The following is a 27467-nucleotide window of genomic DNA, read 5'->3' as shown; positions in this document are numbered from 1 at the left end:
CGCCATTTTCTTTGTCTGACGCTCGTAATCCATTCATTTGCGACGTGGCGCATTTATTGCAGCCAGATTGTAGCCTTTTTGAAGGGAAAGAAACTTATAATCACGTCCCTTACTTGATTTACTCAGCGGCTATTGCGTAAAAAAGATATGTCACAGTCGTAATGATAAATAATGTAACGTGAAAAAGTCAATAGACTACGACACCGGGAGTTCCCAGGCGGTCCCCCATCCAAGTACTATCCCGGCCCGACGATGCTTAACTTCCGTGATCGGACGAGAACAGGTGTGTTCATCGTGGTATGGTCGTAGACAAACAAACGGGCAGATATCTACGATTTATTAGCACATTACATCGAAAATGGTTTAAAATTTAAAGGTCATATTTCTTGACTGAATCATCCCAAATAGGTCGTGTTCATGTGCATTTGAAAGCTCTTTTCAGGCGCTATCCATTAATTACGACAACCATGCACTTTAAGATTTCCGGTAAAAAGTTCCAACGAAGGCAATCTAGGGTACTTGCGGACTTAATTTTCATATGACAAAGTTAATTAGCAAAGTAAGTACATCGCAATTTTCTTTGTCTGATGCTCGTAATCCATTCATTTGCGACGTGGCGCATTTATTGCAGCACGATTGTAGCCTTTTTGAAGGGAAATCAACCTCTAATCATGTCCCTTACTTGATTTACTCAGCGGCTATTGCGTGAAAAAGATACGTCACAGTCGTAATGATAAAGAATGTAACGTGAAAAAGTCAATAGCCTACGACACCGGGAGTTCCCAGGCGGTTCCCCATCCAGGTACTATCCCGGCCCGACGATGCTTAACTTCCGTGATCGGACGAGAACAGGTGGGTTCATCGTGGTATGGTCGTAGACAAACAAACGGGCAGATATCTACGATTTATTAGCACATTACATCGAAAATGGTTTAAACTTTAAAGGTCATATTTCTTGACTGAATCATCCCAAATAGGTCGTGTTTATGTGCATTTGAAAGCTCTTTTCAAGCGCTATCGATTCCTTACGACAATAATGCGCTTTAAGATTTCCGGTAAAAAGTTCCAACGAAGGCAATCTAGGGTACTTGCGGACTTAATTTTCATATGACAAAGTTAATTAGCAAAGTAAGTACATCGCAATTTTCTTTGTCTGATGCTCGTAATCCATTCATTTGCGACGTGGCGCATTTATTGCAGCACGATTGTAGCCTTTTTGAAGGAAAATCAACCTCTAATCATGTCCCTTACTTGATTTACTCAGCGGCTATTGCGTGAAAAAGATACGTCACAGTCGTAATGATAAAGAATGTAACGTGAAAAAGTCAATAGCCTACGACACCGGGAGTTCCCAGGCGGTTCCCCATCCAGGTACTATCCCGGCCCGACGATGCTTAACTTCCGTGATCGGACGAGAACAGGTGGGTTCATCGTGGTATGGTCGTAGACAAACAAACGGGCAGATATCTACGATTTATTAGCACATTACATCGAAAATGGTTTAAACTTTAAAGGTCATATTTCTTGACTGAATCATCCCAAATAAGTCGTGTTTATGTGCATTTGAAAGCTCTTTTCAGGCGCTATCCATTAATTACGACAATAATGCGCTTTAAAATTTCCGGTAAAAAGTTCCAACGAAGGCAATCTAGGGTACTTGCAGACTTAATTTTCATATGACAAAGTTAATTAGCAAATTAACTACATCGCCATTTTCTTTGTCTGACGCTCGTAATCCATTCATTTGCGACGTGGCGCATTTATTGCAGCCAGATTGTAGCCTTTTTGAAGGGAAAGAAACTTATAATCACGTCCCTTACTTGATTTACTCAGCGGCTATTGCGTAAAAAAGATATGTCACAGTCGTAATGATAAATAATGTAACGTGAAAAAGTCAATAGACTACGACACCGGGAGTTCCCAGGCGGTCCCCCATCCAAGTACTATCCCGGCCCGACGATGCTTAACTTCCGTGATCGGACGAGAACAGGTGTGTTCATCGTGGTATGGTCGTAGACAAACAAACGGGCAGATATCTACGATTTATTAGCACATTACATCGAAAATGGTTTAAAATTTAAAGGTCATATTTCTTGACTGAATCATCCCAAATAGGTCGTGTTCATGTGCATTTGAAAGCTCTTTTCAGGCGCTATCCATTAATTACGACAACCATGCACTTTAAGATTTCCGGTAAAAAGTTCCAACGAAGGCAATCTAGGGTACTTGCGGACTTAATTTTCATATGACAAAGTTAATTAGCAAAGTAAGTACATCGCAATTTTCTTTGTCTGATGCTCGTAATCCATTCATTTGCGACGTGGCGCATTTATTGCAGCACGATTGTAGCCTTTTTGAAGGGAAATCAACCTCTAATCATGTCCCTTACTTGATTTACTCAGCGGCTATTGCGTGAAAAAGATACGTCACAGTCGTAATGATAAAGAATGTAACGTGAAAAAGTCAATAGCCTACGACACCGGGAGTTCCCAGGCGGTTCCCCATCCAGGTACTATCCCGGCCCGACGATGCTTAACTTCCGTGATCGGACGAGAACAGGTGGGTTCATCGTGGTATGGTCGTAGACAAACAAACGGGCAGATATCTACGATTTATTAGCACATTACATCGAAAATGGTTTAAACTTTAAAGGTCATATTTCTTGACTGAATCATCCCAAATAGGTCGTGTTTATGTGCATTTGAAAGCTCTTTTCAGGCGCTATCCATTAATTACGACAATAATGCGCTTTAAAATTTCCGGTAAAAAGTTCCAACGAAGGCAATCTAGGGTACTTGCAGACTTAATTTTCATATGACAAAGTTAATTAGCAATTTAACTACATCGCAATTTTCTTTGTCTGATGCTCGTAATCCATTCATTTGCGACGTGGCGCATTTATTGCAGCACGATTGTAGCCTTTTTGAAGGGAAATCAACTTCTAATCATGTCATTTACTTGATTTACTCAGCGGCTATTGCGTGAAAAAGATACGTCACAGTCGTAATGATAAAGAATGTAACGTGAAAAAGTCAATAGCCTACGACACCGGGAGTTCCGAGGCGGTCCCCCATCCAGGTACTATCCCGGCCCGACGATGCTTAACTTCCGTGATCGGACGAGAACAGGTGGGTTCATCGTGGTATGGTCGTAGACAAACAAACGGGCAGATATCTACGATTTATTAGCACATTACATCGAAAATGGTTTAAACTTTAAAGGTCATATTTCTTGACTGAATCATCCCAAATAGGTCGTGTTTATGTGCATTTGAAAGCTCTTTTCAGGCGCTATCCATTAATTACGACAATAATGCGCTTTAAAATTTCCGGTAAAAAGTTCCAACGAAGGCAATCTAGGGTACTTGCAGACTTAATTTTCATATGACAAAGTTAATTAGCAAATTAACTACATCGCCATTTTCTTTGTCTGACGCTCGTAATCCATTCATTTGCGACGTGGCGCATTTATTGCAGCCAGATTGTAGCCTTTTTGAAGGGAAAGAAACTTATAATCACGTCCCTTACTTGATTTACTCAGCGGCTATTGCGTAAAAAAGATATGTCACAGTCGTAATGATAAATAATGTAACGTGAAAAAGTCAATAGACTACGACACCGGGAGTTCCCAGGCGGTCCCCCATCCAAGTACTATCACGGCCCGACGATGCTTAACTTCCGTGATCGGACGAGAACAGGTGTGTTCATCGTGGTATGGTCGTAGACAAACAAACGGGCAGATATCTACGATTTATTAGCACATTACATCGAAAATGGTTTAAACTTTAAAGGTCATATTTCTTGACTGAATCATCCCAAATAGGTCGTGTTTATGTGCATTTGAAAGCTCTTTTCAGGCGCTATCCATTAATTACGACAATAATGCGCTTTAAAATTTCCGGTAAAAAGTTCCAACGAAGGCAATCTAGGGTACTTGCAGACTTAATTTTCATATGACAAAGTTAATTAGCAATTTAACTACATCGCAATTTTCTTTGTCTGATGCTCGTAATCCATTCATTTGCGACGTGGCGCATTTATTGCAGCACGATTGTAGCCTTTTTGAAGGGAAATCAACTTCTAATCATGTCATTTACTTGATTTACTCAGCGGCTATTGCGTGAAAAAGATACGTCACAGTCGTAATGATAAAGAATGTAACGTGAAAAAGTCAATAGCCTACGACACCGGGAGTTCCGAGGCGGTCCCCCATCCAGGTACTATCCCGGCCCGACGATGCTTAACTTCCGTGATCGGACGAGAACAGGTGGGTTCATCGTGGTATGGTCGTAGACAAACAAACGGGCAGATATCTACGATTTATTAGCACATTACATCGAAAATGGTTTAAACTTTAAAGGTCATATTTCTTGACTGAATCATCCCAAATAGGTCGTGTTTATGTGCATTTGAAAGCTCTTTTCAGGCGCTATCCATTAATTACGACAATAATGCGCTTTAAAATTTCCGGTAAAAAGTTCCAACGAAGGCAATCTAGGGTACTTGCAGACTTAATTTTCATATGACAAAGTTAATTAGCAAATTAACTACATCGCCATTTTCTTTGTCTGACGCTCGTAATCCATTCATTTGCGACGTGGCGCATTTATTGCAGCCAGATTGTAGCCTTTTTGAAGGGAAAGAAACTTATAATCACGTCCCTTACTTGATTTACTCAGCGGCTATTGCGTAAAAAAGATATGTCACAGTCGTAATGATAAATAATGTAACGTGAAAAAGTCAATAGACTACGACACCGGGAGTTCCCAGGCGGTCCCCCATCCAAGTACTATCACGGCCCGACGATGCTTAACTTCCGTGATCGGACGAGAACAGGTGTGTTCATCGTGGTATGGTCGTAGACAAACAAACGGGCAGATATCTACGATTTATTAGCACATTACATCGAAAATGGTTTAAAATTTAAAGGTCATATTTCTTGACTGAATCATCCCAAATAGGTCGTGTTCATGTGCATTTGAAAGCTCTTTTCAGGCGCTATCCATTAATTACGACAACCATGCGCTTTAAGATTTCCGGTAAAAAGTTCCAACGAAGGCAATCTAGGGTACTTGTAGACTTAATTTTCATATGACAAAGTTAATTAGCAAAGCAACTACATCGCCATTTTCTTTGTCTGATGCTCGTAATCCATTCATTTGCGACGTGGCGCATTTATTGCAGCCAGATTGTAGCCGTTTTGAAGGGAAAGAAACTTATAATCACGTCCCTTACTTGATTTACTCAGCGGCTATTGCGTAAAAAAGATACGTCACAGTCGTAATGATAAATAATGTAACGTGAAAAAGTCAATAGACTACGACACCGGGAGTTCCCAGGCGGTCCCCCATCCAAGTACTATCCCGGCCCGACGATGCTTAACTTCCGTGATCGGACGAGAACAGGTGTGTTCATCGTGGTATGGTCGTAGACAAACAAACGGGCAGATATCTAAGATTTATTAGCACATTACATCGAAAATGGTTCAAACTTTAAAGGTCATATTTCTTGACTGGATCATCCGAAATAGGTCGTGTTTATGTGCATTTGACAGCTCTTTTTAAGCGCTATCGATTCTTTACGACAATAATGCGCTTTAAGATTTCCGGTAAAAGTTCCAACGAAGGCAATCTAGGGTACTTGCGGACTTAATTTTCATATGACAAAGTTAATTAGCAAAGCAACTACATCGCCATTTTCTTTGTCTGATGCTCGTAATCCATTCATTTGCGACGTGGCGCATTTATTGCAGCCAGATTGTAGCCGTTTTGAAGGGAAAGAAACTTATAATCACGTCCCTTACTTGATTTACTCAGCGGCTATTGCGTAAAAAAGATACGTCACAGTCGTAATGATAAATAATGCAACGTGAAAAAGTCAATAGACTACGACACCGGGAGTTCCCAGGCGGTTCCCCATCCAAGTACTATCCCGGCCCGACGATGCTTAACTTCCGTGATCGCACGAGAACAGGTGGGTTCATCGTGGTATGGTCGTAGACAAACAAACGGGCAGATATCTACGATTTATTAGCACATTACATCGAAAATGGTTTAAACTTTAAAGGTCATATTTCTTGACTGAATCATCCCAAATAGGTCGTGTTTATGTGCATTTGAAAGCTCTTTTCAGGCGCTATCCATTAATTACGACAACCATGCGCTTTAAGATTTCCGGTAAAAAGTTCCAACGAAGGCAATCTAGGGTACTTGTAGACTTAATTTTCATATGACAAAGTTAATTACCAAAGCAACTACATCGCCATTTTCTTTGTCTGATGCTCGTAATCCATTCATTTGCGACGTGGCGCATTTATTGCAGCCAGATTGTAGCCGTTTTGAAGGGAAAGAAACTTATAATCACGTCCCTTACTTGATTTACTCAGCGGCTATTGCGTAAAAAAGATACGTCACAGTCGTAATGATAAATAATGTAACGTGAAAAAGTCAATAGACTACGACACCGGGAGTTCCCAGGCGGTTCCCCATCCAAGTACTATCCCGGCCCGACGATGCTTAACTTCCGTGATCGGACGAGAACAGGTGGGTTCATCGTGGTATGGTCGTAGACAAACAAACGGGCAGATATCTACGATTTATTAGCACATTACATCGAAAATGGTTTAAACTTTAAAGGTCATATTTCTTGACTGAATCATCCCAAATAGGTCGTGTTTATGTGCATTTGAAAGCTCTTTTCAGGCGCTATCCATTAATTACGACAACCATGCGCTTTAAGATTTCCGGTAAAAAGTTCCAACGAAGGCAATCTAGGGTACTTGTAGACTTAATTTTCATATGACAAAGTTAATTAGCAAAGCAACTACATCGCCATTTTCTTTGTCTGATGCTCGTAATCCATTCATTTGCGACGTGGCGCATTTATTGCAGCCAGATTGTAGCCGTTTTGAAGGAAAAGAAACTTATAATCACGTCCCTTACTTGATTTACTCAGCGGCTATTGCGTAAAAAAGATACGTCACAGTCGTAATGATAAATAATGTAACGTGAAAAAGTCAATAGACTACGACACCGGGAGTTCCCAGGCGGTTCAACATCCAAGTACTATCCCGGCCCGACGATGCTTAACTTCCGTGATCGGACGAGAACAGGTGGGTTCATCGTGGTATGGTCGTAGACAAACAAACGGGCAGATATCTACGATTTATTAGCACATTACATCGCAAATGGTTTAAACTTTAAAGGTTATATTTCTTGACTGAATCATCCCAAATAGGTTGTGTTTATGTGCATTTGAAAGCTCTTTTCAGGCGCTATCCATTAATTACGACAACCATGCGCTTTAAGATTTCCGGTAAAAAGTTCCAACGAAGGCAATCTAGGGTACTTGTAGACTTAATTTTCATATGACAAAGTTAATTAGCAAAGCAACTACATCGCCATTTTCTTTGTCTGATGCTCGTAATCCAATCATTTGCACCGTGGCGCATTTATTGCAGCCAGATTGTAGCCGTTTTGAAGGGAAAGAAACTTATAATCACGTCCCTTACTTGATTTACTCAGCGGCTATTGCGTAAAAAAGATACGTCACAGTCGTAATGATAAATAATGTAACGTGAAAAAGTCAATAGACTACGACACCGGGAGTTCCCAGGCGGTTCAACATCCAAGTACTATCCCGGCCTGACGATTCTTAACTTCCGTGATCGGACGAGAACAGGTGTGTTCATCGTGGTATGGTCGTAGACAAACAAACGGGCAGATATCTACGATTTATTAGCACATTACATCGAAAATGGTTTAAACTTTAAAGGTCATATTTCTTGACTGAATCATCCCAAATAGGTCGTGTTTATGTGCATTTGAAAGCTCTTTTCAGGCGCTATCCATTAATTACGACAATAATGCGCTTTAAGATTTCCGGTAAAAAGTTCCAACGAAAGCAAACTAGGGTACTTGCAGACTTAATTTTCATATGACAAAGTTAATTAGCAAATTAACTACATCGCCATTTTCTTTGTCTGACGCTCGTAATCCATTCATTTGCGACGTGGCGCATTTATTGCAGCCAGATTGTAGCCGTTTTGAAGGGAAAGAAACTTATAATCACGTCCCTTACTTGATTTACTCAGCGGCTATTACGTAAAAAAGATACGTCACAGTCGTAATGATAAATAATGTAACGTGAAAAAGTCAATAGACTACGACACCGGGAGTTCCCAGGCGGTCCTCCATCCAAGTACTATCCCGGCCCGACGATGCTTAACTTCCGTGATCGGACGAGAACAGGTGTGTTTATCGTGGTATGGTCGTAGACAAACAAACGGGCAGATATCTACGATTTATTAGCACATTACATCGAAAATGGTTTAAACTTTAAAGGTCATATTTCTTGACTGAATCATCCCAAATAGGTCGTGTTTAGGTGCATTTGAAAGCTCTTTTCAGGTGCTATCCATTAATTACGACAACCATGCGCTTTAAGATTTCCGGTAAAAAGTTCCAACGAAGGCAATCTAGGGTACTTTCAGACTTAATTTTCATATGACAAAGTTAATTAGCAAAGTGAGTACATCGCCATTTTCTTTGTCTGATGCTCGTAATCCATTCATTTGCGACGTGGCGCATTTATTGCAGCAAGATTGTAGCCGTTTTGAAGGGAAAGAAACTTCTAATCATGTCCCTTACTTGATTTACTCAGCGGCTATTGCGTAAAAAAGATACGTCACAGTCGTAATGATAAATAATGTAACGTGAAAAAGTCAATAGCCTACGACACCGGGAGTTCCCAGGCGGTCCTCCATCCAAGTACTATCCCGGCCCGACGATGCTTAACTTCCGTGATCGGACCAGAACAGGTGTGTTCATCGTGGTATGGTCGCAGACAAGCATACGGGCAGATATCTACGATTCATTAGCACATTACATCGAAAATGGTTCAAACTTTAAAGGTCATATTTCTTGACTTGGTGATCGGAAATAGGTCGTGTTTATGTGCATTTGAAAGCTCTTTTCAAGCGCTATCCATTAATTACGACAATAATGCGCTTTAAGATTTCCGGTAAAAAGTTCCAACGAAGGCAATCTAGGGTACTTGCAGACTTAATTTTCATATGACAAAGTTAATTAGCAAATTAACTACATCGCCATTTTCTTTGTCTGACGCTCGTAATCCATTCATTTGCGACGTGGCGCATTTATTGCAGCCAGATTGTAGCCGTTTTGAAGGGAAAGAAACTTATAATCACGTCCCTTACTTGATTTACTCAGCGGCTATTGCGTAAAAAAGATACGTCACAGTCGTAATAATAAATAATGTAACGTGAAAAAGTCAATAGACTACGACACCGGGAGTTCCCAGGCGGTCCTCCATCCAAGTACTATCACGGCCCGACGATGCTTAACTTCCGTGATCGGACGAGAACAGGTGTGTTCATCGTGGTATGGTCGCAGACAAGCATACGAGCAGATATCTACGATTTATAAGCACATTACATCGAAAATGGTTCAAACTTTAAAGGTCATATTTCTTGACTGGGTGATCGGAAATAGGTCGTGTTTATGTGCATTTGAAAGCTCTTTTTAAGCGCTATCCATTAATTACGACAATAATGCGCTTTAAGATTTCCGGTAAAAAGTTCCAACGAAGGCAATCTAGGGTACTTGCAGACTTAATTTTCATATGACAAAGTTAGTTAGCAAAGTAAGTACATCGCTATTTTTTTTGTCTGACGCTCCTAATCCATTCATTTGCGACGTGGCGCATTTATTGCAGCAAGATTGTAGCCGTTTTGAAGGGAAAGAAATTTCTAATCATGTCCATTACTTGATTTACTCAGCGGCTATTGCGTAAAAAACATACGTCACAGTCGTAATGATAAATAATGTAACGTGAAAAAGTCAATAGCCTACGACACCGGGAGTTCCCAGGCGGTCCTCCATCTAAGTACTATCCCGGCCCGACGATGCTTAACTTCCGTGATCGGACGAGAACAGGTGTGTTCATCGTGGTATGGTCGTAGACAAGCATACGGGAAGATATCTACGATTTATTAGCACATTACATCGAAAATGGTTTAAACTTTAAAGGTCATATTTCTTGACTGAATCATCCAAAATAGGTCGTGTTTATATGCATTTGAAAGCTCTTTTCAGGCGCTATCTATTAATTACGACAATCATGCGCTTTAAGATTTCCGGTAAAAAGTTTCAACGAAGGCAATCTAGGGTACTTGCAGACTTAATTTTCACATGACAAAGTTAATTAGCAAAGTGAGTACATCGCCATTTTCTTTGTCTGATGCTCGTTATTCATTCATTTGCGACGTGGCGCATTTATTGCAGCAAGATTGTAGCCGTTTTGAAGGGAAAGAAACTTCTAATCACGTCCCTTACTTGATTTACTCAGCGGCTATTGCGTAAAAAAGATACGTCACAGTCGTAATGATAAATAATGTAACGTGAAAAAGTCAATAGCCTACGACACCGGGAGTTCCCAGGCGGTCCTCCATCCAAGTACTATCCCGGCGCGACGATTTTTAACTTCCGTGATCGGACGAGAACAGGTGTGTTTATCGTGGTATGGTCGTAGACAAACAAACGGGCAGATATCTACGATTTATTAGCACATTACATCGAAAATGGTTTAAAATTTAAAGGTCATATTTCTTGACTGAATCATCCCAAATAGGTCGTGTTTAGGTGCATTTGAAAGCTCTTTTCAGGTGCTATCCATTAATTACGACAACCATGCGCTTTAAGATTTCCGGTAAAAAGTTCCAACGAAGGCAATCTAGGGTACTTTCAGACTTAATTTTCATATGACAAAGTTAATTAGCAAAGTGAGTACATCGCCATTTTCTTTGTGTGATGCTCGTAATCCATTCATTTGCGACGTGGCGCATTTATTGCACCAAGATTGTAGCCGTTTTGAAGGGAAAGAAACTTCTAATCATGTCCCTTACTTGATTTACTCAGCGGCTATTGCGTAAAAAAGATACGTCACAGTCGTAATGATAAATAATGTAACGTGAAAAGTCAGTAGCCTACGACACCGGGAGTTCCCAGGCGGTCCTCCATCCAAGTACTATCCCGGCCCGACGATGCTTAACTTCCGTGATCGGACGAGAACAGGTATGTTCATCGTGGTATGGTCGCAGACAAGCATACGGGCAGATATCTACGATTTATTAGCACATTACATCGAAAATGGTTCAAACTTTAAAGGTCATATTTCTTGACTGGGTGATCGGAAATAGGTCGTGTTTATGTGCATTTGAAAGCTCTTTTTAAGCGCTATCCATTAATTACGACAATAATGCGCTTTAAGATTTCCGGTAAAAAGTTTCAACGAAGGCAATCTAGGGTACTTGCAGACTTAATTTTCACATGACAAAGTTAATTAGCAAAGTGAGTACATCGCCATTTTCTTTGTCTGATGCTCGTTATCCATTCATTTGCGACGTGGCGCATTTATTGCAGCAAGATTGTAGCCGTTTTGAAGGGAAAGAAACTTCTAATCACGTCCCTTACTTGATTTACTCAGCGGCTATTGCGTAAAAAAGATACGTCACAGTCGTAATGATAAATAATGTAACGTGAAAAAGTCAATAGCCTACGACACCGGGAGTTCCCAGGCGGTCCTCCATCCAGGTACTATCCCGGCCCGACGATGTTTAACTTCCGTGATCGGACGAGAACAGGTGTGTTTATCGTGGTATGGTCGTAGACAAACAAACGGGCAGATATCTACGATTTATTAGCACATTACATCGAAAATGGTTTAAACTTTAAAGGTCATATTTCTTGATTGAATCATCCCAAATAGGTCGTGTTTAGGTGCATTTGAAAGCTCTTTTCAGGTGCTATCCATTAATTACGACAACCATGCGCTTTAAGATTTCCGGTAAAAAGTTCCAACGAAGGCAATCTAGGGTACTTTCAGACTTAATTTTCATATGACAAAGTTAATTAGCAAAGTGAGTACATCGCCATTTTCTTTGTCTGATGCTCGTAATCCATTCATTTGCGACGTGGCGCATTTATGGCACCAAGATTGTAGCCGTTTTGAAGGGAAAGAAACTTCTAATCATGTCCCTTACTTGATTTACTCAGCGGCAATTGCGTAAAAAAGATACGTCACAGTCGTAATGATAAATAATGTAACGTGAAAAAGTCAGTAGCCTACGACACCGGGAGTTCCCAGGCGGTCCTCCATCCAAGTACTATCCCGGCCCGACGATGCTTAACTTCCGTGATCGGACAAGAACAGGTGTGTTCATCGTGGTATGGTCGCAGACAAACATACGGGCAGATATCTACGATTTATTAGCACATTACATCGAAAATGGTTCAAATTTTAAAGGTCATATTTCTTGACTGGGTGATCGGAAATAGGTCGTGTTTATGTGCATTTGAAAGCTCTTTTTAAGCGCTATCCATTAATTACGACAATAATGCGCTTTAAGATTTCCGGTAAAAAGTTTCAACGAAGGCAATCTAGGGTACTTGCAGACTTAATTTTCACATGACAAAGTTAATTAGCAAAGTGAGTACATCGCCATTTTCTTTGTCTGATGCTCGTTATCCATTCATTTGCGACGTGGCGCATTTATTGCAGCAAGATTGTAGCCGTTTTGAAGGGAAAGAAACTTCTAATCACGTCCCTTACTTGATTTACTCAGCGGCTATTGCGTAAAAAAGATACGTCACAGTCGTAATGATAAATAATGTAACGTGAAAAAGTCAATAGCCTACGACACCGGGAGTTCCCAGGCGGTCCTCCATCCAGGTACTATCCCGGCCCGACGATGTTTAACTTCCGTGATCGGACGAGAACAGGTGTGTTTATCGTGGTATGGTCGTAGACAAACAAACGGGCAGATATCTACGATTTATTAGCACATTACATCGAAAATGGTTTAAACTTTAAAGGTCATATTTCTTGATTGAATCATCCCAAATAGGTCGTGTTTAGGTGCATTTGAAAGCTCTTTTCAGGTGCTATCCATTAATTACGACAACCATGCGCTTTAAGATTTCCGGTAAAAAGTTCCAACGAAGGCAATCTAGGGTACTTTCAGACTTAATTTTCATATGACAAAGTTAATTAGCAAAGTGAGTACATCGCCATTTTCTTTGTCTGATGCTCGTAATCCATTCATTTGCGACGTGGCGCATTTATTGCACCAAGATTGTAGCCGTTTTGAAGGGAAAGAAACTTCTAATCATGTCCCTTACTTGATTTACTCAGCGGCAATTGCGTAAAAAAGATACGTCACAGTCGTAATGATAAATAATGTAACGTGAAAAAGTCAGTAGCCTACGACACCGGGAGTTCCCAGGCGGTCCACCATCCAAGTACTATCCCGGCCCGACGATGCTTAACTTCCGTGATCGGACAAGAACAGGTGTGTTCATCGTGGTATGGTCGCAGACAAACATACGGGCAGATATCTACGATTTATTAGCACATTACATCGAAAATGGTTCAAATTTTAAAGGTCATATTTCTTGACTGGGTGATCGGAAATAGGTCGTGTTTATGTGCATTTGAAAGCTCTTTTTAAGCGCTATCCATTAATTACGACAATAATGCGCTTTAAGATTTCCGGTAAAAAGTTCCAACGAAGGCAATCTAGGGTACTTGCAGACTTAATTTTCATATGACAAAGTTAATTAGCAAATTAACTACATCGCCATTTTCTTTGTCTGACGCTCGTAATCCATTCATTTGCCACGTGGCGCATTTATTGCATCCAGATTCAAGCCGTTTTGAAGGGAAAGAAACTTATAATCACGTCCCTTACTTGATTTACTCAGCGGCTATTGCGTAAAAAAGATACGTCACAGTCGTAATGATAAATAATGTAACGTAAAAAAGTCAATAGACTACGACACCGGGAGTTCCCAGGCGGTTCCCCATCCAAGTACTATCCCGGCCCGACGATGCTTAACTTCCGTGATCGGACGAGAACAGGTGTGTTCATCGTGATATGGTCGTAGACAAACAAACGGGCAGATATCTACGATTTATTAGCACATTACATCGAAAATGGTTTAAACTTTAAAGGTCATATTTCTTGACTGAATCATCCCAAATAGGTCGTGTTTATGTGCATTTGAAAGCTCTTTTCAGGCGCTATCTATTAATTACGAAAACCATGCGCTTTAAGATTTCCGGTAAAAAGTTCCAACGAAGGCAATCTAGGGTACTTGCAGACTTAATTTTCACATGACAAAGTTAATTAGCAAAGTGAGTACATCGCCATTTTCTTTGTCTGATGCTCGTTATCCATTCATTTGCGACGTGGCGCATTTATTGCAGCAAGATTGTAGCCGTTTTGAAGGGAAAGAAACTTCTAATCACGTCCCTTACTTGATTTACTCAGCGGCTATTGCGTAAAAAAGATACGTCACAGTCGTAATGATAAATAATGTAACGTGAAAAAGTCAATAGCCTACGACACCGGGAGTTCCCAGGCGGTCCTCCATCCAAGTACTATCCCGGCCCGACGATGTTTAACTTCCGTGATCGGACGAGAACAGGTGTGTTCATTGTGGTATGGTCGTAGACAAGCATACGGGAAGATATCTACGATTTATTAGCACATTACATCGCAAATAGTTCAAAATTTAAAGGTCATATTTCTTGACTGGGTGATCGGAAATAGGTCGTGTTTATGTGCATTTGAAAGCTCTTTTTAAGCGCTATCGATTCTTTACGACAATAATGCGCTTTAAGATTTCCGGTAAAAAGTTCCAACGAAGGCAATCTAGGGTACTTGCAGACTTAATTTTCATATGACAAAGTTAATTAGCAAATTAACTACATCGCCATTTTCTTTGTCTGACGCTCGTAATCCATTCATTTGCGACGTGGCGCATTTATTGCAGCCAGATTTTAGCCGTTTTGAAGGGGAAGAAACTTATAATCACGTCCCTTACTTGATTTACCCAGCGGCTATTGCGTAAAAAAGATACGTCACAGTCGTAATGATAAATAATGTAACGTGAAAAAGTCAATAGCCTACGACACCGGGAGTTCCCAGGCGGTTCCCCATCCAAGTACTATCTCGGCCCGACGATGCTTAACTTCCGTGATCGGACGAGAACAGGTGTGTTCATCGTGGTATGGTCGTAGACAAGCATACCGGCAGATATTTACGATTTATTAGCACATTACATCGAAAATGGTTCAAACTTTAAAGGTCATATTTCTTGACTGGATTATCCGAAGTAGGTCGTGTTTATGTGCAATTGAAAGCTCTTTTCAAGCACTATCCATTATTTACGACAACCATGCGCTTTAAAACTTCCGGTAAAAAGTTCCAACGAAGGCAATCTAGGGTACTTTCAGACTTAATTTTCATATGACAAAGTTAATTAGCAAATTAACTACATCGCCATTTTCTTTGTCTGACGCTCGTAATCCATTCATTTGCTACGTGGCGCATTTATTGCAGCCAGATCGTAGCCGTTTTGAAGGGAAAGAAACTTCTAATCACGTCCCTTACTTGATTTACTCAGCGGCTATTGCGTAAAAAAGATACGTCACAATCGTAATGATAAATAATGTAACGTGAAAAAGTCAATAGCCTACGACACCGGGAGTTCCCAGGCGGTTCCCCATCCAAGTACTATCCCGCCCCGACGATGCTTAACTTCCGTGATCGGACGAGAACAGGTGTGTTCATCGTGGTATGGTCGTAGACAAGCATACGGGAAGATATCTACGATTTATTAGCACATTACATCGCAAATAGTTCAAAATTTAAAGGTCATATTTCTTGACTGGGTGATCGGAAATAGGTCGTGTTTATGTGCATTTGAAAGCTCTTTTTAAGCGCTATCGATTCTTTACGACAATAATGCGCTTTAAGATTTCCGGTAAAAAGTTCCAACGAAGGCAATCTAGGGTACTTGCAGACTTAATTTTCATATGACAAAGTTAATTAGCAAATTAACTACATCGCCATTTTCTTTGTCTGACGCTCGTAATCCATTCATTTGGGACGTGGCGCATTTATTGCAGCCAGATTTTAGCCGTTTTGAAGGGGAAGAAACTTATAATCACGTCCCTTACTTGATTTACCCAGCGGCTATTGCGCAAAAAAGATACGTCACAGTCGTAATGATAAATAATGTAACGTGAAAAAGTCAATAGCCTACGACACCGGGAGTTCCCAGGCGGTTCCCCATCCAAGTACTATCTCGGCCCGACGATGCTTAACTTCCGTGATCGGACGAGAACAGGTGTGTTCATCGTGATATGGTCGTAGACAAGCATACCGGCAGATATTTACGATTTATTAGCACATTACATCGAAAATGGTTCAAACTTTAAAGGTCATATTTCTTGACTGGATTATCCGAAATAGGTCGTGTTTATGTGCAATTGAAAGCTCTTTTCAAGCACTATCCATTATTTACGACAACCATGCGCTTTAAAACTTCCGGTAAAAAGTTCCAACGAAGGCAATCTAGGGTACTTTCAGACTTAATTTTCATATGACAAAGTTAATTAGCAAATTAACTACATCGCCATTTTCTTTGTCTGACGCTCGTAATCCATTCATTTGCTACGTGGCGCATTTATTGCAGCCAGATCGTAGCCGTTTTGAAGGGAAAGAAACTTCTAATCACGTCCCTTACTTGATTTACTCAGCGGCTATTGCGTAAAAAAGATACGTCACAGTCGTAATGATAAATAATTTAACGTGAAAAAGTCAATAGCCTACGACACCGGCAGTTCCAAGGCGGTCCCCCATCCAAGTACTATCCCGGCCCGACGATGCTTAACTTCCGTGATCGGACGAGAACAGGTGTGTTCATCGTGGTATAGTCGTATAAAAGCATACGGGCAGATATCTACGATTTATTAGCACATTACATCGAAAATGGTTCAAACTTTAAAGGTCATATTTCTTGACGGGATTATCCGAAATAGGTCGTGTTTATGTGCATTTGAAAGCTCTTTTCAAGAGCTACCCATTATTTACGACAACCATGCCCTTTAAGATTTCCGGTAAAAAGTTCTAACGAAGGCAATCTAGGGTACTTTCAGACTTAATTTTCATATGACAAAGTTAATTAGCAAATTAACTACATCGCCATTTTCTTTGTCTGACGCTCGTAATCCATTCATTTGCTACGTGGCGCATTTATTGCAGCCAGATCGTAGCCGTTTTGAAGGGAAAGAAACTTCTAATCACGTCCCTTACTTGATTTACTCAGCGGCTATTGCGTAAAAAAGATACGTCACAATCGTAATGATAAATAATGTAACGTGAAAAAGTCAATAGCCTACGACACCGGGAGTTCCCAGGCGGTTCCCCATCCAAGTACTATCCCGCCCCGACGATGCTTAACTTCCGTGTTCGGACGAGAACAGGTGTGTTCATCGTGGTATGGTCGTAGACAAGCATACGGGAAGATATCTACGATTTATTAGCACATTACATCGAAAATGGTTCAAAATTTAAAGGTCATATTTCTTGACTGGGTGATCGGAAATAGGTCGTGTTTATGTGCATTTGAAAGCTCTTTTTAAGCGCTATCGATTCTTTACGACAATAATGCGCTTTAAGATTTCCGGTAAAAAGTTCCAACGAAGGCAATCTAGGGTACTTGCAGACTTAATTTTCATATGACAAAGTTAATTAGCAAATTAACTACATCGCCATTTTCTTTGTCTGACGCTCGTAATCCATTCATTTGGGACGTGGCGCATTTATTGCAGCCAGATTTTAGCCGTTTTGAAGGGGAAGAAACTTATAATCACGTCCCTTACTTGATTTACCCAGCGGCTATTGCGCAAAAAAGATACGTCACAGTCGTAATGATAAATAATGTAACGTGAAAAAGTCAATAGCCTACGACACCGGGAGTTCCCAGGCGGTTCCCCATCCAAGTACTATCTCGGCCCGACGATGCTTAACTTCCGTAATCGGACGAGAACAGGTGTGTTCATCGTGATATGGTCGTAGACAAGCACACCGGCAGATATTTACGATTTATTAGCACATTACATCGAAAATGGTTCAAACTTTAAAGGTCATATTTCTTGACTGGATTATCCGAAATAGGTCGTGTTTATGTGCAATTGAAAGCTCTTTTCAAGCACTATCCATTATTTACGACAACCATGCGCTTTAAAACTTCCGGTAAAAAGTTCCAACGAAGGCAATCTAGGGTACTTTCAGACTTAATTTTCATATGACAAAGTTAATTAGCAAATTAACTACATCGCCTTTTTCTTTGTCTGACGCTCGTAATCCATTCATTTGCTACGTGGCGCATTTATTGCAGCCAGATCGTAGCCGTTTTGAAGGGAAAGAAACTTCTAATCACGTCCCTTACTTGATTTACTCAGCGGCTATTGCGTAAAAAAGATACGTCACAGTCGTAATGATAAATAATTTAACGTGAAAAAGTCAATAGCCTACGACACCGGCAGTTCCAAGGCGGTCCCCCATCCAAGTACTATCCCGGCCCGACGATGCTTAACTTCCGTGATCGGACGAGAACAGGTGTGTTCATCGTGGTATAGTCGTATAAAAGCATACGGGCAGATATCTACGATTTATTAGCACATTACATCGAAAATGGTTCACACTTTAAAGGTCATATTTCTTGACGGGATTATCCGAAATAGGTCGTGTTTATGTGCATTTGAAAGCTCTTTTCAAGAGCTACCCATTATTTACGACAACCATGCCCTTTAAGATTTCCGGTAAAAAGTTCTAACGAAGGCAATCTAGGGTACTTTCAGACTTAATTTTCATATGACAAAGTTAATTAGCAAAGTGAGTACATCGCCATTTTCTTTGTCTGATGCTCGTTATCCATTCATTTGCGACGTGGCGCATTTATTGCAGCAAGATTGTAGCCGTTTTGAAGGGAAAGAAACTTCTAATCACGTCCCTTACTTGATTTACTCAGCGGCTATTGCGTAAAAAAGATACGTCACAGTCGTAATGATAAATAATGTAACGTGAAAAAGTCAATAGCCTACGACACCGGGAGTTCCCAGGCGGTCCTCCATCCAAGTACTATCCCGGCCCGACGATGTTTAACTTCCGTGATCGGACGAGAACAGGTGTGTTCATTGTGGTATGGTCGTAGACAAGCATACGGGAAGATATCTACGATTTATTAGCACATTACATCGCAAATAGTTCAAAATTTAAAGGTCATATTTCTTGACTGGGTGATCGGAAATAGGTCGTGTTTATGTGCATTTGAAAGCTCTTTTTAAGCGCTATCGATTCTTTACGACAATAATGCGCTTTAAGATTTCCGGTAAAAAGTTCCAACGAAGGCAATCTAGGGTACTTGCAGACTTAATTTTCATATGACAAAGTTAATTAGCAAATTAACTACATCGCCATTTTCTTTGTCTGACGCTCGTAATCCATTCATTTGGGACGTGGCGCATTTATTGCAGCCAGATTTTAGCCGTTTTGAAGGGGAAGAAACTTATAATCACGTCCCTTACTTGATTTACCCAGCGGCTATTGCGCAAAAAAGATACGTCACAGTCGTAATGATAAATAATGTAACGTGAAAAAGTCAATAGCCTACGACACCGGGAGTTCCCAGGCGGTTCCCCATCCAAGTACTATCTCGGCCCGACGATGCTTAACTTCCGTAATCGGACGAGAACAGGTGTGTTCATCGTGATATGGTCGTAGACAAGCACACCGGCAGATATTTACGATTTATTAGCACATTACATCGAAAATGGTTCAAACTTTAAAGGTCATATTTCTTGACTGGATTATCCGAAATAGGTCGTGTTTATGTGCAATTGAAAGCTCTTTTCAAGCACTATCCATTATTTACGACAACCATGCGCTTTAAAACTTCCGGTAAAAAGTTCCAACGAAGGCAATCTAGGGTACTTTCAGACTTAATTTTCATATGACAAAGTTAATTAGCAAATTAACTACATCGCCTTTTTCTTTGTCTGACGCTCGTAATCCATTCATTTGCTACGTGGCGCATTTATTGCAGCCAGATCGTAGCCGTTTTGAAGGGAAAGAAACTTCTAATCACGTCCCTTACTTGATTTACTCAGCGGCTATTGCGTAAAAAAGATACGTCACAGTCGTAATGATAAATAATTTAACGTGAAAAAGTCAATAGCCTACGACACCGGCAGTTCCAAGGCGGTCCCCCATCCAAGTACTATCCCGGCCCGACGATGCTTAACTTCCGTGATCGGACGAGAACAGGTGTGTTCATCGTGGTATAGTCGTATAAAAGCATACGGGCAGATATCTACGATTTATTAGCACATTACATCGAAAATGGTTCACACTTTAAAGGTCATATTTCTTGACGGGATTATCCGAAATAGGTCGTGTTTATGTGCATTTGAAAGCTCTTTTCAAGAGCTACCCATTATTTACGACAACCATGCCCTTTAAGATTTCCGGTAAAAAGTTCTAACGAAGGCAATCTAGGGTACTTTCAGACTTAATTTTCATATGACAAAGTTAATTAGCAAAGGAACTGCATCGCATGTCTGACGCTCTTAATCCATTCATTTGCGACGTGGCGCATTTATTGCATCCAGATTCTAGCCGTTTTGAAGGGAAAGAAACTTATAATCACGTCCCTTACTTGATTTACTCAGCGGCTATTGCGTAAAAAAGATACGTCACAGTCGTAATGATAAATAATGTAACGTAAAAAAGTCAATAGACTACGACACCGGGAGTTCCCAGGCGGTTCCCCATCCAAGTACTATCCCGGCCCGACGATGCTTAACTTCCGTGATCGGACGAGAACAGGTGTGTTCATCGTGATATGGTCGTAGACAAACAAACGGGCAGATATCTACGATTTATTAGCACATTACATCGAAAATGGTTTAAACTTTAAAGGTCATATTTCTTGACTGAATCATCCCAAATAGGTCGTGTTTATGTGCATTTGAAAGCTCTTTTCAGGCGCTATCTATTAATTACGAAAACCATGCGCTTTAAGATTTCCGGTAAAAAGTTCCAACGAAGGCAATCTAGGGTACTTGCAGACTTAATTTTCACATGACAAAGTTAATTAGCAAAGTGAGTACATCGCCATTTTCTTTGTCTGATGCTCGTTATCCATTCATTTGCGACGTGGCGCATTTATTGCAGCAAGATTGTAGCCGTTTTGAAGGGAAAGAAACTTCTAATCACGTCCCTTACTTGATTTACTCAGCGGCTATTGCGTAAAAAAGATACGTCACAGTCGTAATGATAAATAATGTAACGTGAAAAAGTCAATAGCCTACGACACCGGGAGTTCCCAGGCGGTCCTCCATCCAAGTACTATCCCGGCCCGACGATGTTTAACTTCCGTGATCGGACGAGAACAGGTGTGTTCATTGTGGTATGGTCGTAGACAAGCATACGGGAAGATATCTACGATTTATTAGCACATTACATCGCAAATAGTTCAAAATTTAAAGGTCATATTTCTTGACTGGGTGATCGGAAATAGGTCGTGTTTATGTGCATTTGAAAGCTCTTTTTAAGCGCTATCGATTCTTTACGACAATAATGCGCTTTAAGATTTCCGGTAAAAAGTTCCAACGAAGGCAATCTAGGGTACTTGCAGACTTAATTTTCATATGACAAAGTTAATTAGCAAATTAACTACATCGCCATTTTCTTTGTCTGACGCTCGTAATCCATTCATTTGCGACGTGGCGCATTTATTGCAGCCAGATTTTAGCCGTTTTGAAGGGGAAGAAACTTATAATCACGTCCCTTACTTGATTTACCCAGCGGCTATTGCGTAAAAAAGATACGTCACAGTCGTAATGATAAATAATGTAACGTGAAAAAGTCAATAGCCTACGACACCGGGAGTTCCCAGGCGGTTCCCCATCCAAGTACTATCTCGGCCCGACGATGCTTAACTTCCGTGATCGGACGAGAACAGGTGTGTTCATCGTGGTATGGTCGTAGACAAGCATACCGGCAGATATTTACGATTTATTAGCACATTACATCGAAAATGGTTCAAACTTTAAAGGTCATATTTCTTGACTGGATTATCCGAAGTAGGTCGTGTTTATGTGCAATTGAAAGCTCTTTTCAAGCACTATCCATTATTTACGACAACCATGCGCTTTAAAACTTCCGGTAAAAAGTTCCAACGAAGGCAATCTAGGGTACTTTCAGACTTAATTTTCATATGACAAAGTTAATTAGCAAATTAACTACATCGCCATTTTCTTTGTCTGACGCTCGTAATCCATTCATTTGCTACGTGGCGCATTTATTGCAGCCAGATCGTAGCCGTTTTGAAGGGAAAGAAACTTCTAATCACGTCCCTTACTTGATTTACTCAGCGGCTATTGCGTAAAAAAGATACGTCACAATCGTAATGATAAATAATGTAACGTGAAAAAGTCAATAGCCTACGACACCGGGAGTTCCCAGGCGGTTCCCCATCCAAGTACTATCCCGCCCCGACGATGTTTAACTTCCGTGATCGGACGAGAACATGTGTGTTCATCGTGGTATGGTCGTAGACAAACAAACGGGCAGATATCTACGATTTATTAGCACATTACATCGAAAATGGTTTAAACTTTAAAGGTCATATTTCCTGACTAGATTATCCGAAATAGGTCGTGTTTATGTGCATTTGAAAGCTCTTTTCAAGCGCTATCCATTATTTACGACAACCATGCGCTTTAAGATTTCCGGTAAAAAGTTCCAACGAAGGCAATCAAGGGTACTTTCAGACTTAATTTTCATATGACAAAGTTAATTAGCAAATTAACTACATCGCCATTTTCTTTGTCTGACGCTCGTAATGCATTCACTTGCGTCGTGGCGCATTTATTGCAGCAAGATTGTAGCCGTTTTGAAGGGAAAGAAACTTCTAATCACGTCCCTTACTTGATTTACTCAGCGTCTATTGCGTAAAAAAGATACGTCACAGTTGTAATGATAAATAATGTAACGTGAAAAAGTCAATAGCCTACGACACCGGGAGTTCCCAGGCGGTGCCCCATCCAAGTACTATCCCGGCCCGACGATGCTTAACTTCCGTGATCGGACGAGAACAGGTGTGTTCATCGTGGTATGGTCGTAGACAAGCATACGGGAAGATATCTACGATTTATTAGCACATTACATCGCAAATAGTTCAAAATTTAAAGGTCATATTTCTTGACTGGGTGATCGGAAATAGGTCGTGTTTATGTGCATTTGAAAGCTCTTTTTAAGCGCTATCGATTCTTTACGACAATAATGCGCTTTAAGATTTCCGGTAAAAAGTTCCAACGAAGGCAATCTAGGGTACTTGCAGACTTAATTTTCATATGACAAAGTTAATTAGCAAATTAACTACATCGCCATTTTCTTTGTCTGACGCTCGTAATCCATTCATTTGGGACGTGGCGCATTTATTGCAGCCAGATTTTAGCCGTTTTGAAGGGGAAGAAACTTATAATCACGTCCCTTACTTGATTTACCCAGCGGCTATTGCGCAAAAAAGATACGTCACAGTCGTAATGATAAATAATGTAACGTGAAAAAGTCAATAGCCTACGACACCGGGAGTTCCCAGGCGGTTCCCCATCCAAGTACTATCTCGGCCCGACGATGCTTAACTTCCGTGATCGGACTAGAACAGGTGTGTTCATCGTGATATGGTCGTAGACAAGCATACCGGCAGATATTTACGATTTATTAGCACATTACATCGAAAATGGTTCAAACTTTAAAGGTCATATTTCTTGACTGGATTATCCGAAATAGGTCGTGTTTATGTGCAATTGAAAGCTCTTTTCAAGCACTATCCATTATTTACGACAACCATGCGCTTTAAAACTTCCGGTAAAAAGTTCCAACGAAGGCAATCTAGGGTACTTTCAGACTTAATTTTCATATGACAAAGTTAATTAGCAAATTAACTACATCGCCATTTTCTTTGTCTGACGCTCGTAATCCATTCATTTGCTACGTGGCGCATTTATTGCAGCCAGATCGTAGCCGTTTTGAAGGGAAAGAAACTTCTAATCACGTCCCTTACTTGATTTACTCAGCGGCTATTGCGTAAAAAAGATACGTCACAGTCGTAATGATAAATAATTTAACGTGAAAAAGTCAATAGCCTACGACACCGGCAGTTCCAAGGCGGTCCCCCATCCAAGTACTATCCCGGCCCGACGATGCTTAACTTCCGTGATCGGACGAGAACAGGTGTGTTCATCGTGGTATAGTCGTATAAAAGCATACGGGCAGATATCTACGATTTATTAGCACATTACATCGAAAATGGTTCAAACTTTAAAGGTCATATTTCTTGACGGGATTATCCGAAATAGGTCGTGTTTATGTGCATTTGAAAGCTCTTTTCAAGAGCTACCCATTATTTACGACAACCATGCCCTTTAAGATTTCCGGTAAAAAGTTCTAACGAAGGCAATCTAGGGTACTTTCAGACTTAATTTTCATATGACAAAGTTAATTAGCAAAGGAACTGCATCGCATGTCTGACGCTCTTAATCCATTCATCTGCGACGTGGCGCATTTATTGCAGCCAGATTTTAGCCGTTTTGAAGGGGAAGAAACTTATAATCACGTCCCTTACTTGATTTACCCAGCGGCTATTGCGTAAAAAAGATACGTCACAGTCGTAATGATAAATAATGTAACGTGAAAAAGTCAATAGCCTACGACACCGGGAGTTCCCAGGCGGTTCCCCATCCAAGTACTATCTCGGCCCGACGATGCTTAACTTCCGTGATCGGACGAGAACAGGTGTGTTCATCGTGGTATGGTCGTAGACAAGCATACCGGCAGATATTTACGATTTATTATCACATTACTTCGAAAATGGTTCAAACTTTAAAGGTCATATTTCTTGACTGGATTATCCGAAATAGGTCGTGTTTATGTGCAATTGAAAGCTCTTTTCAAGCACTATCCATTATTTACGACAACCATGCGCTTTAAAACTTCCGGTAAAAAGTTCCAACGAAGGCAATCTAGGGTACTTTCAGACTTAATTTTCATATGACAAAGTTAATTAGCAAATTAACTACATCGCCATTTTCTTTGTCTGACGCTCGTAATCCATTCATTTGCTACGTGGCGCATTTATTGCAGCCAGATCGTAGCCGTTTTGAAGGGAAAGAAACTTCTAATCACGTCCCTTACTTGATTTACTCAGCGGCTATTGCGTAAAAAAGATACGTCACAGTCGTAATGATAAATAATTTAACGTGAAAAAGTCAATAGCCTACGACACCGGCAGTTCCAAGGCGGTCCCCCATCCAAGTACTATCCCGGCCCGACGATGCTTAACTTCCGTGATCGGACGAGAACAGGTGTGTTCATCGTGGTATGGTCGTAGACAAGCATACGGGCAGATATCTACGATTTATTAGCACATTACATCAAAAATGGTTCAAACTTTAAAGGTCATATTTCTTGACTGGGTGATCGGAAATAGATCGTGTTTATGTGCATTTGAAAGCTCTTTCTAAGCGCTATCGATTCTTTACGACAATAATGCGCTTTAAGATTTCCGGTAAAAAGTTTCAACGAAGGCAATCTAGGGTACTTGCAGACTTAATTTTCATATGACAAAGTTAATTAGCAAATTAACTACATGGCCATTTTCTTTGTCTGACGCTCGTAATCCATTCATTTGCTACGTGGCGCATTTATTGCAGCCAGATTGTAGCCGTTTTGAAGGGAAAGAAACTTCTAATCACGTCCCTTACTTGATTTACTCAGCGGCTATTACGTAAAAAAGATACGTCACAGTCGTAATGATAAATAATGTAACGTGAAAAAGTCAATAGCCTACGCCGCCGGGAGTTCCCAGGCGGTGTCCCATCCAAGTACTATCCCGGCCCGACGATGCTTAACTTCCGTGATCGGACGAGAACAGGTGTGTTCATCGTGGTATGGTCGTAGACAAGCATACGGGCAGATATCTACGATTTATTAGCACATTACATCTAAAATGGTTCAAACTTTAAAGGTCATATTTCTTGACTGGGTGATCGGAAATAGGTCGTGTTTATGTGCATTTGAAAGCGCTTTTTAAGCGCTATCAATTCTTTACGACAATAATGCGCTTTAAGATTTCCGGTAAAAAGTTCCAACGAAGGCAATCTAGGGTACTTGCAGACTTAATTTTCATATGACAAAGTTAATTAGCAAAGCAACTACATCGCCATTTTCTTTGTTTGATGCTCGTAATCCATTCATTTGCGACGTGGCGCATTTATTGCAGCAAGATTGTAGCCGTTTTGAAGGGAAAGCAACTTCAAATCATGTCCCTTACCTGATTTACTCAGCGTCTATTGCGTAAAAAAGATACGTCACAGTCGTAATGATAAATAATGTAACGTGAAAAAGTCAATAGCCTACGACACCGGGAGTTCCCAGGCGGTTCCCCCTCCAAGTACTATCCCGCCCCGACGATGTTTAACTTCCGTGATCGGACGAGAACATGTGTGTTCATCGTGGTATGGTCGTAGACAAACAAACGGGCAGATATCTACGATTTATTAGCACATTACATCGAAAATGGTTTAAACTTTAAAGGTCATATTTCCTGACTAGATTATCCGAAATAGGTCGTGTTTATGTGCATTTGAAAGCTCTTTTCAAGCGCTATCCATTATTTACGACAACCATGCGCTTTAAGATTTCCGGTAAAAAGTTCCAACGAAGGCAATCAAGGGTACTTTCAGACTTAATTTTCATATGACAAAGTTAATTAGCAAATTAACTACATCGCCATTTTCTTTGTCTGACGCTCGTAATGCATTCACTTGCGTCGTGGCGCATTTATTGCAGCAAGATTGTAGCCGTTTTGAAGGGAAAGAAACTTCTAATCACGTCCCTTACTTGATTTACTCAGCGTCTATTGCGTAAAAAAGATACGTCACAGTTGTAATGATAAATAATGTAACGTGAAAAAGTCAATAGCCTACGACACCGGGAGTTCCCAGGCGGTGCCCCATCCAAGTACTATCCCGGCCCGACGATGCTTAACTTCCGTGATCGGACGAGAACAGGTGTGTTCATCGTGGTATGGTCGTAGACAAGCATACGGGAAGATATCTACGATTTATTAGCACATTACATCGCAAATAGTTCAAAATTTAAAGGTCATATTTCTTGACTGGGTGATCGGAAATAGGTCGTGTTTATGTGCATTTGAAAGCTCTTTTTAAGCGTTATCGATTCTTTACGACAATAATGCGCTTTAAGATTTCCGGTAAAAAGTTCCAACGAAGGCAATCTAGGGTACTTGCAGACTTAATTTTCATATGACAAAGTTAATTAGCAAATTAACTACATCGCCATTTTCTTTGTCTGACGCTCGTAATCCATTCATTTGCGACGTGGCGCATTTATTGCAGCCAGATTTTAGCCGTTTTGAAGGGGAAGAAACTTATAATCACGTCCCTTACTTGATTTACCCAGCGGCTATTGCGTAAAAAAGATACGTCACAGTCGTAATGATAAATAAT

At 40.6% G+C, this 27467-nt stretch overlaps 46 non-coding genes and 2 pseudogenes across 46 annotated transcripts; all 48 read right to left on the bottom strand.

Moving 5' to 3' along the window:
* Window positions 1-192: 192 nt before the first annotated feature.
* LOC130615414 (5S ribosomal RNA) lies at window positions 193-311 on the bottom strand. Its single transcript, XR_008976503.1, has one exon. It is a non-coding gene; the product is annotated as a 5S ribosomal RNA (ribosomal RNA).
* A 450-nt stretch (window positions 312-761) lies between these two features.
* Window positions 762-880, bottom strand: LOC130616446 (5S ribosomal RNA). Its single transcript, XR_008977527.1, has one exon. It is a non-coding gene; the product is annotated as a 5S ribosomal RNA (ribosomal RNA).
* Window positions 881-1330: 450 nt separating this feature from the next.
* LOC130616445 (5S ribosomal RNA) lies at window positions 1331-1449 on the bottom strand. Its single transcript, XR_008977526.1, has one exon. It is a non-coding gene; the product is annotated as a 5S ribosomal RNA (ribosomal RNA).
* A 450-nt stretch (window positions 1450-1899) lies between these two features.
* LOC130615413 (5S ribosomal RNA) lies at window positions 1900-2018 on the bottom strand. Its single transcript, XR_008976502.1, has one exon. It is a non-coding gene; the product is annotated as a 5S ribosomal RNA (ribosomal RNA).
* Window positions 2019-2468: 450 nt separating this feature from the next.
* Window positions 2469-2587, bottom strand: LOC130616444 (5S ribosomal RNA). The gene has a single exon (XR_008977525.1). It is a non-coding gene; the product is annotated as a 5S ribosomal RNA (ribosomal RNA).
* Window positions 2588-3037: 450 nt separating this feature from the next.
* LOC130616821 (5S ribosomal RNA) lies at window positions 3038-3156 on the bottom strand. The gene has a single exon (XR_008977900.1). It is a non-coding gene; the product is annotated as a 5S ribosomal RNA (ribosomal RNA).
* A 450-nt stretch (window positions 3157-3606) lies between these two features.
* On the bottom strand, window positions 3607-3725 carry LOC130616962 (5S ribosomal RNA). The gene has a single exon (XR_008978041.1). It is a non-coding gene; the product is annotated as a 5S ribosomal RNA (ribosomal RNA).
* Window positions 3726-4175: 450 nt separating this feature from the next.
* Window positions 4176-4294, bottom strand: LOC130616820 (5S ribosomal RNA). The gene has a single exon (XR_008977899.1). It is a non-coding gene; the product is annotated as a 5S ribosomal RNA (ribosomal RNA).
* A 450-nt stretch (window positions 4295-4744) lies between these two features.
* Window positions 4745-4863, bottom strand: LOC130616961 (5S ribosomal RNA). Its single transcript, XR_008978040.1, has one exon. It is a non-coding gene; the product is annotated as a 5S ribosomal RNA (ribosomal RNA).
* Window positions 4864-5313: 450 nt separating this feature from the next.
* On the bottom strand, window positions 5314-5432 carry LOC130615411 (5S ribosomal RNA). The gene has a single exon (XR_008976501.1). It is a non-coding gene; the product is annotated as a 5S ribosomal RNA (ribosomal RNA).
* A 449-nt stretch (window positions 5433-5881) lies between these two features.
* LOC130617229 (5S ribosomal RNA) lies at window positions 5882-6000 on the bottom strand. Its single transcript, XR_008978306.1, has one exon. It is a non-coding gene; the product is annotated as a 5S ribosomal RNA (ribosomal RNA).
* Window positions 6001-6450: 450 nt separating this feature from the next.
* Window positions 6451-6569, bottom strand: LOC130616505 (5S ribosomal RNA). Its single transcript, XR_008977587.1, has one exon. It is a non-coding gene; the product is annotated as a 5S ribosomal RNA (ribosomal RNA).
* Window positions 6570-7019: 450 nt separating this feature from the next.
* On the bottom strand, window positions 7020-7138 carry LOC130618227 (5S ribosomal RNA). Its single transcript, XR_008979302.1, has one exon. It is a non-coding gene; the product is annotated as a 5S ribosomal RNA (ribosomal RNA).
* A 450-nt stretch (window positions 7139-7588) lies between these two features.
* Window positions 7589-7707, bottom strand: LOC130618634 (5S ribosomal RNA; annotated as a pseudogene).
* A 450-nt stretch (window positions 7708-8157) lies between these two features.
* On the bottom strand, window positions 8158-8276 carry LOC130617252 (5S ribosomal RNA). The gene has a single exon (XR_008978329.1). It is a non-coding gene; the product is annotated as a 5S ribosomal RNA (ribosomal RNA).
* Window positions 8277-8726: 450 nt separating this feature from the next.
* Window positions 8727-8845, bottom strand: LOC130617730 (5S ribosomal RNA). The gene has a single exon (XR_008978807.1). It is a non-coding gene; the product is annotated as a 5S ribosomal RNA (ribosomal RNA).
* A 450-nt stretch (window positions 8846-9295) lies between these two features.
* Window positions 9296-9414, bottom strand: LOC130617922 (5S ribosomal RNA). Its single transcript, XR_008978998.1, has one exon. It is a non-coding gene; the product is annotated as a 5S ribosomal RNA (ribosomal RNA).
* A 450-nt stretch (window positions 9415-9864) lies between these two features.
* LOC130616331 (5S ribosomal RNA) lies at window positions 9865-9983 on the bottom strand. Its single transcript, XR_008977414.1, has one exon. It is a non-coding gene; the product is annotated as a 5S ribosomal RNA (ribosomal RNA).
* Window positions 9984-10433: 450 nt separating this feature from the next.
* LOC130618364 (5S ribosomal RNA) lies at window positions 10434-10552 on the bottom strand. Its single transcript, XR_008979438.1, has one exon. It is a non-coding gene; the product is annotated as a 5S ribosomal RNA (ribosomal RNA).
* Window positions 10553-11001: 449 nt separating this feature from the next.
* On the bottom strand, window positions 11002-11120 carry LOC130617088 (5S ribosomal RNA). Its single transcript, XR_008978165.1, has one exon. It is a non-coding gene; the product is annotated as a 5S ribosomal RNA (ribosomal RNA).
* Window positions 11121-11570: 450 nt separating this feature from the next.
* LOC130617623 (5S ribosomal RNA) lies at window positions 11571-11689 on the bottom strand. Its single transcript, XR_008978701.1, has one exon. It is a non-coding gene; the product is annotated as a 5S ribosomal RNA (ribosomal RNA).
* A 450-nt stretch (window positions 11690-12139) lies between these two features.
* On the bottom strand, window positions 12140-12258 carry LOC130617550 (5S ribosomal RNA). Its single transcript, XR_008978627.1, has one exon. It is a non-coding gene; the product is annotated as a 5S ribosomal RNA (ribosomal RNA).
* Window positions 12259-12708: 450 nt separating this feature from the next.
* Window positions 12709-12827, bottom strand: LOC130617622 (5S ribosomal RNA). The gene has a single exon (XR_008978700.1). It is a non-coding gene; the product is annotated as a 5S ribosomal RNA (ribosomal RNA).
* A 450-nt stretch (window positions 12828-13277) lies between these two features.
* On the bottom strand, window positions 13278-13396 carry LOC130617608 (5S ribosomal RNA). The gene has a single exon (XR_008978686.1). It is a non-coding gene; the product is annotated as a 5S ribosomal RNA (ribosomal RNA).
* Window positions 13397-13846: 450 nt separating this feature from the next.
* On the bottom strand, window positions 13847-13965 carry LOC130616806 (5S ribosomal RNA). Its single transcript, XR_008977886.1, has one exon. It is a non-coding gene; the product is annotated as a 5S ribosomal RNA (ribosomal RNA).
* Window positions 13966-14415: 450 nt separating this feature from the next.
* LOC130617341 (5S ribosomal RNA) lies at window positions 14416-14534 on the bottom strand. Its single transcript, XR_008978418.1, has one exon. It is a non-coding gene; the product is annotated as a 5S ribosomal RNA (ribosomal RNA).
* Window positions 14535-14984: 450 nt separating this feature from the next.
* Window positions 14985-15103, bottom strand: LOC130616854 (5S ribosomal RNA). Its single transcript, XR_008977933.1, has one exon. It is a non-coding gene; the product is annotated as a 5S ribosomal RNA (ribosomal RNA).
* A 450-nt stretch (window positions 15104-15553) lies between these two features.
* On the bottom strand, window positions 15554-15672 carry LOC130617506 (5S ribosomal RNA). Its single transcript, XR_008978583.1, has one exon. It is a non-coding gene; the product is annotated as a 5S ribosomal RNA (ribosomal RNA).
* Window positions 15673-16122: 450 nt separating this feature from the next.
* LOC130617535 (5S ribosomal RNA) lies at window positions 16123-16241 on the bottom strand. Its single transcript, XR_008978613.1, has one exon. It is a non-coding gene; the product is annotated as a 5S ribosomal RNA (ribosomal RNA).
* Window positions 16242-16691: 450 nt separating this feature from the next.
* On the bottom strand, window positions 16692-16810 carry LOC130618292 (5S ribosomal RNA). The gene has a single exon (XR_008979365.1). It is a non-coding gene; the product is annotated as a 5S ribosomal RNA (ribosomal RNA).
* A 450-nt stretch (window positions 16811-17260) lies between these two features.
* Window positions 17261-17379, bottom strand: LOC130617196 (5S ribosomal RNA). The gene has a single exon (XR_008978273.1). It is a non-coding gene; the product is annotated as a 5S ribosomal RNA (ribosomal RNA).
* A 450-nt stretch (window positions 17380-17829) lies between these two features.
* On the bottom strand, window positions 17830-17948 carry LOC130618094 (5S ribosomal RNA). The gene has a single exon (XR_008979169.1). It is a non-coding gene; the product is annotated as a 5S ribosomal RNA (ribosomal RNA).
* A 450-nt stretch (window positions 17949-18398) lies between these two features.
* LOC130618291 (5S ribosomal RNA) lies at window positions 18399-18517 on the bottom strand. The gene has a single exon (XR_008979364.1). It is a non-coding gene; the product is annotated as a 5S ribosomal RNA (ribosomal RNA).
* A 450-nt stretch (window positions 18518-18967) lies between these two features.
* Window positions 18968-19086, bottom strand: LOC130617340 (5S ribosomal RNA). The gene has a single exon (XR_008978417.1). It is a non-coding gene; the product is annotated as a 5S ribosomal RNA (ribosomal RNA).
* Window positions 19087-19536: 450 nt separating this feature from the next.
* On the bottom strand, window positions 19537-19655 carry LOC130618093 (5S ribosomal RNA). Its single transcript, XR_008979167.1, has one exon. It is a non-coding gene; the product is annotated as a 5S ribosomal RNA (ribosomal RNA).
* Window positions 19656-20105: 450 nt separating this feature from the next.
* LOC130618290 (5S ribosomal RNA) lies at window positions 20106-20224 on the bottom strand. The gene has a single exon (XR_008979363.1). It is a non-coding gene; the product is annotated as a 5S ribosomal RNA (ribosomal RNA).
* A 442-nt stretch (window positions 20225-20666) lies between these two features.
* On the bottom strand, window positions 20667-20785 carry LOC130616805 (5S ribosomal RNA). The gene has a single exon (XR_008977885.1). It is a non-coding gene; the product is annotated as a 5S ribosomal RNA (ribosomal RNA).
* A 450-nt stretch (window positions 20786-21235) lies between these two features.
* Window positions 21236-21354, bottom strand: LOC130617339 (5S ribosomal RNA). The gene has a single exon (XR_008978416.1). It is a non-coding gene; the product is annotated as a 5S ribosomal RNA (ribosomal RNA).
* Window positions 21355-21804: 450 nt separating this feature from the next.
* LOC130616853 (5S ribosomal RNA) lies at window positions 21805-21923 on the bottom strand. Its single transcript, XR_008977932.1, has one exon. It is a non-coding gene; the product is annotated as a 5S ribosomal RNA (ribosomal RNA).
* A 450-nt stretch (window positions 21924-22373) lies between these two features.
* Window positions 22374-22492, bottom strand: LOC130618323 (5S ribosomal RNA). The gene has a single exon (XR_008979396.1). It is a non-coding gene; the product is annotated as a 5S ribosomal RNA (ribosomal RNA).
* Window positions 22493-22942: 450 nt separating this feature from the next.
* On the bottom strand, window positions 22943-23061 carry LOC130615963 (5S ribosomal RNA). Its single transcript, XR_008977049.1, has one exon. It is a non-coding gene; the product is annotated as a 5S ribosomal RNA (ribosomal RNA).
* A 450-nt stretch (window positions 23062-23511) lies between these two features.
* Window positions 23512-23630, bottom strand: LOC130618247 (5S ribosomal RNA). The gene has a single exon (XR_008979320.1). It is a non-coding gene; the product is annotated as a 5S ribosomal RNA (ribosomal RNA).
* A 450-nt stretch (window positions 23631-24080) lies between these two features.
* LOC130618289 (5S ribosomal RNA) lies at window positions 24081-24199 on the bottom strand. Its single transcript, XR_008979362.1, has one exon. It is a non-coding gene; the product is annotated as a 5S ribosomal RNA (ribosomal RNA).
* A 442-nt stretch (window positions 24200-24641) lies between these two features.
* Window positions 24642-24760, bottom strand: LOC130616851 (5S ribosomal RNA). Its single transcript, XR_008977931.1, has one exon. It is a non-coding gene; the product is annotated as a 5S ribosomal RNA (ribosomal RNA).
* A 450-nt stretch (window positions 24761-25210) lies between these two features.
* Window positions 25211-25329, bottom strand: LOC130616971 (5S ribosomal RNA). Its single transcript, XR_008978050.1, has one exon. It is a non-coding gene; the product is annotated as a 5S ribosomal RNA (ribosomal RNA).
* Window positions 25330-25779: 450 nt separating this feature from the next.
* Window positions 25780-25898, bottom strand: LOC130617240 (5S ribosomal RNA). The gene has a single exon (XR_008978317.1). It is a non-coding gene; the product is annotated as a 5S ribosomal RNA (ribosomal RNA).
* A 450-nt stretch (window positions 25899-26348) lies between these two features.
* On the bottom strand, window positions 26349-26467 carry LOC130618552 (5S ribosomal RNA; annotated as a pseudogene).
* Window positions 26468-26917: 450 nt separating this feature from the next.
* On the bottom strand, window positions 26918-27036 carry LOC130615962 (5S ribosomal RNA). Its single transcript, XR_008977048.1, has one exon. It is a non-coding gene; the product is annotated as a 5S ribosomal RNA (ribosomal RNA).
* Window positions 27037-27467: the final 431 nt, after the last annotated feature.

The sequence above is a fragment of the Hydractinia symbiolongicarpus genome, chromosome 11 (assembly GCF_029227915.1).
Source record: "Hydractinia symbiolongicarpus strain clone_291-10 chromosome 11, HSymV2.1, whole genome shotgun sequence".
Classification (NCBI taxonomy): Eukaryota; Metazoa; Cnidaria; class Hydrozoa; order Anthoathecata; family Hydractiniidae; genus Hydractinia; species Hydractinia symbiolongicarpus.
The sequence above is the reverse complement of the archived record's forward strand: the minus strand, read 5'-3'. Positions and strand labels throughout refer to the sequence as shown.